Source organism: Psammomys obesus, unplaced genomic scaffold (genome assembly GCF_907164565.1).
Source record: "Psammomys obesus unplaced genomic scaffold, mPsaObe1.curated_primary_1811, whole genome shotgun sequence".
Taxonomy (NCBI): domain Eukaryota; kingdom Metazoa; phylum Chordata; class Mammalia; order Rodentia; family Muridae; genus Psammomys; species Psammomys obesus.
Genome location: NW_026596046.1, coordinates 33503410 through 33508048, shown reverse-complemented (window position 1 = coordinate 33508048; position 4639 = coordinate 33503410). Strand labels below are relative to the sequence as shown.

The 4639-nt window shown below is 58.2% G+C and overlaps 2 non-coding genes across 2 annotated transcripts; one reads left to right on the top strand and one right to left on the bottom strand.

Annotated features, from left to right (window-relative positions):
• The first annotated feature begins 2705 nt into the window (after nt 1-2705).
• On the top strand, nt 2706-2777 carry Trnap-agg (transfer RNA proline (anticodon AGG)). The gene has a single exon. It is a non-coding gene; the product is annotated as a tRNA-Pro (tRNA).
• A 123-nt stretch (nt 2778-2900) lies between these two features.
• Nucleotides 2901-2972, bottom strand: Trnap-ugg (transfer RNA proline (anticodon UGG)). The gene has a single exon. It is a non-coding gene; the product is annotated as a tRNA-Pro (tRNA).
• Between the last annotated feature and the right edge of the window lie 1667 nt (nt 2973-4639).

Sequence of the window (4639 nt, the reverse complement as noted above, 5' to 3'; positions counted from 1 at the left end):
GGTTTTCTATTTCAGTTACTGTAAAAATATCACCTTTGATCTCAGCTTGTGGCTCTTAAAAAAAAAAAAAAAAAAAAGGAAGAAGAAACCATTAGGCTGTTTCCCTTCTCTCCACACCTCCCTCCTCCCCTCAGCACACTGCTCCCTACACTCCTCATCAATTCTCTCCCTAGCCACACACCCCCCCAAAGCCAAAGCCTCAATCCCTTAGGAATCTGCTAGCCTTACCTCTGAGTCCATCTCCCCCACATGCCATGGTGGGGTTGGGTACTGAAGAAACAGTATGAATGAGGGGCCTGTGAGGCAGGCTGCCCTTTCCTCCTCCCCCTCTCCTTCTCCCTGCCCCCTCGCTTCTGCTCCTGGGCCAAGAATCTCCACGACCCTCTGCTTGATCCGGTTCATGCACTTCTCCAGCGCATGGTATCAATCACAGCTCTACATCTGTGAAGTCTCGAGGCCTCCCCAGAGTGGTGTGGTAAGGCTTGAGGGGCCTAAATGTTTACCTCACTCGGAGAGCCCAGTCAGCAGCCCAGATTTGCCAGGACGGGTGTCCTTCAGGCAAATGGTTCCCCGCTCTACTTTCTGTCTCCAGAAGGGGCACACCCCCTATTCTTGTTGCCAGCACACACCGGGAAGCATGCAGGGCTCACTCGGCTCTGCTACCTCTCGTCCTGGCCCCTGTACTGGCCAGTTGAGACTTTCTAGAGCCTGTCTCTCCATGCAACTGTCCCATGAGCCAAGGCACTTCTGGGTGAAAAGCCACCTTCCTACCTCCTGGCTGCTCCTGCCATGACACCCGTCTGCCTAGTGAGGTCATTTCCAAGGGTCTCAGTTCTGGCAGAGGGGCCAGAATACCACCCCATCTCCCTGAGAAGTCTCTTGGCCGACAGGCATTTTGTGCCAGTGGAGGCCGCAAAACAAGCCTTGAACCTCTGACTCACCTCGGCTCCGAGCTGTTGTGACATATTCTTTTGGCTCTGGCTGTTAGAGAAGGGCAGAAATAACACTCGTCCAGCAAACACCTCACAGGTCATCCACACCTGTCTCGCTGCTGACACAGCCAATGTTCTTCCTTAGGGAGAAGTCCCCCACACAGACAACAGGGAGACAGTTTAGGGGGCACTTTAGGAAGGCTGGGCACTTGGAGGACAGTTACCTGGGGGGGGGAGGAGGGAGAGAGAGACACACACACACACTCACACACGGAGCACCCTCGCAGAAATGACAAGGCCGGCAATTTGTAAGAAGCTGCGGCCTGGAGGACAGGGGTCCGGGTCTGACTCTATGGTTCAAGTGTTCAAGGTGGAGTGTGGATGCCTGCTGAGGAGTAGGGGGTTTGGGTGAAATGGGGTCAAGTCTCAAGTGGCCAACTGTGACAAGCAGCGGTGGTTAGTCCCTCAGAAGGAACCCCTGCAGGAGGCCAGTGGGGGTGCATTGACTGTCCATAAGGAAGGCCTGTCTGGGGACAGGAGGCCTTGAGTACAGGATGAAAGGCTCCGGCTGTGTGTCCAGGCCACAGCCTCTTTTAGCAGGAACCGCAGCTCACCAAGGCCCCGACTGAGCCCTCTCACAGAACAGCCCACGGCTCTGGGCAAGGCAGCAGCCACAGCCAGAGTGGCCACCACTGGCCGCAAGGTTCAGGATGCAGACCTGACTCATCGGTGTCCCCGGGGCCCAGCCCAGGGCTGGACCAAGCGGGCGCCAGTGACAACACGCTGTGGACTAAAAGATGCTTTACAGATGCTTCCAGCCGACTTGAGGCTATTTCCTTCTGCCTTCCAAGCTCAGACCTGAGAAGTAGGAGGCTGTAGCCAGTCTCCAAAGACACCCCACACAGCTGTAAGGAGTTTGGGAGTCACTGAGGCCAATTCTTCTCCTCCCTCCTCCCCCGGACCAGGTTTTGCTGCCTCAGTTTCCTCTTCTCGACCTCAGGATGTACGTGCGCATACATGCGAGTGTCGGCGGAGGTCACGGAAGAAACCACAGCAACTGAAATTGGCTGGAGTTGCCTGTTCCTCTACTGGCCTTGCTATGGGGACCTTCAGGCCTTCAGGTGCCTGCCGTTCTGGCCACCGGGGCAGTCCCCACACCGGCTGCACTTCCCGGGCACCTGGGGAGCCGCGCGGGGGACGGGCTCATCGAGGCCGCTTTTCTCGGCGAGCCTGGACCAAACTGCCTGCAGCTGTCCCAGGAGTCTGCACATCTGGCCTGGCTCCGGCGGGGTTCCGGCGACGCCAGTCCGTCTCCCACCCCCGACGTCCAGCCCCCGGGACGCGGAGCCGGGGCAAGGAAGGGCTGGGCAGATTAGGGCTGGACTGGGCTGGACACGACACCAGAGAGAGGGACAGGGAGGGCTAAGAAGGGACCGAGCAGGACTCGGGCGGGCAGGGCAGGGCGTGGCAGGGCGTGGCAGGGCGTGGCAGGGCGCAGCGGGGCGGAAAGGAACCAGGCGAGACGGGGCTAGCGCAGGGCGCTAGAGGAAAGCTGGCCTCGCAGCCTTCCCCGCCGCAGACCGCCGCGTGGAGACCCTGCGCTCGGGGCGCCCTGGCCTCTCCCGGGCAGCTCCAGCCGGTTCGTGTAGGGCGGAAAGGAGCGCGTACTCTGGACGTGGACATCCCGCCACCAACTATAGGCTCAGCGGAGCGCGCAGGTGCGGGCTTGGTCTCTATCATTTAGAAAGTAAAATGAGCAACTTCGACAGTCGTGGCTCGTTGGTCTAGGGGTATGATTCTCGCTTAGGGTGCGAGAGGTCCCGGGTTCAAATCCCGGACGAGCCCTGCAGCTGTTTTCTTTTTCCACGGTGGAGAAGACGGTTTGTTTTAGACTGAGATTCGAGCCCTACACCGGACACGTTGTCTGCCGATGTGATTTAGGTAAATTACTAAAATTGGGAAAAAGAGGGGCTCGTCCGGGATTTGAACCCGGGACCTCTCGGACCCAAACCGAGAATCATACCCCTAGACCAACGAGCCAGCTGCTAAATCAGCTGTTCCAGATCTTACTAGAGGGAGCTACTGCACATGAGCATGCGCGTACGCCTGCGCAGATGGGCGGACGGGGAAGGACCGCGCGAGGCGGCCGGTCCCTGGGGAGCCACGCGCGTATTCGAATCCGCGGTGGCCACGGGTCTGCCCTGGCGCAGGGTGCTGGCCCCACAGGAGCGCCTTCGCGGCTGCCCTCCGGAGCTCTGGGGCTGCGGCGGGTCGGCCCTCACCCGCGCTCCCTGCCGGGCTCCGCCCCTGGCCGGGCGTAGAGCCGGCGCTCACCCCTGCACGCTGCTTCTGGGCGGGACCGGAGACCCGGGCCCGTTCTCCTGCGTTTCTTTCGCCTTCAAGTCTGCAGCCCCTCGCTGGCAGACTCCCTTTCGTCCCTCCCCCGGGCCCACCCATCTCCCCCGGGGTCCTCTGTTCTCCTGACACACCTCCAGTCTCTGGAAGTGGAAGTTCTCGGTGGGTAGGTGCCGACCAGAAGGCCCCTCTGTTCTCACGGAACAGAACGGAATTCACGGCGAGCCTCTCAAGGTTAAAAAGAAAAAATAGCCACCCCACTTCACTGGCAAGTAACGCGCCCAGAGACGCTTGATGACAGGCTCAAGGACGCACAGCTAGCTGCAGGTGGCAAAGCAGGGCTTGAAGTGGACGCGCCGCTCCTTGTTCCTGCTTGCCTTTTACTTTCCCCCACGGCTGCCTTTCCGTGCGTGTATTTACACCGTGCTTGTGCTCACATATGTTCTCCAGGAAATAGCTGAAGCTGTGTGGGAACAGTTTGCAAAGCAAAGAGCAGCTCTCCGCGTTGATACGTCCCCGAGTCACTCCCCCACTCCCCAATAAACTCCTGGCTCTGCCGCGTGCTGCCACCTCTGAAGAGGACGTTACTCAGCCCGTCCCAGCAAGGCCTCCGTTTTATATGCATTCTTGTCTGAACACTTGAGAAGGGATCGCAGAGTGGGCCAGAGCTTTGTGGGTTTTTGAAGCACTTTTAAGTTTCACGTGAGGAGAAAGCAAAGGTAGCAGCGTGTTAAGGCACTGAGAGCCTTACCATGCAGCAGGCTCCGTCTGAGGCGGTTTGCAGACATCTTTAAAACTGTTTTTTGTTACATCGTGGGGGAAGGGGAGGCCGAGGACAGCACCCAGGAGTGTGCTCTCTGCCACTCTCCTCCATCAAGTGTGTCCAGGAAATTGAACTCAGGAGGTAGGCATGCCCCTTTGACCTGCTGAGCCATCTCACTGAGTTTTCTCAACAGCCAACCTTCCCCCGACCCCTCACAGTCTGCTTAAGTGGAGTGACACCCTGCTCCAAGGACACAAGGCAGCCATCAAAGGGAGATGGCTCAGCAGACTCCAGGCTTGGCGTTAAAGAGGCAGGGAGAGGGGCACCCAGTCTCTGCCCTCTGAAATTATCCTAATACCTAGATTTGCCTAATCCCTACATCAGGAGTTCATTCTGTCTCACACCACATGGATTTTGAGTACTGCCTTCTATTCTTGGGGCTGACAAGCCACCCACCCCAACCCCTGTTCATTCCCAGTCTCTATACCTCCTCCTCACCAGCACTTTCTCTCTTCTTTCTGGGTTCCAGTTATTAAAGAGTTCTGGGAGTTATGCCTCCTGCAGGAAGTCCTCCTTGACTGCTTGTCCC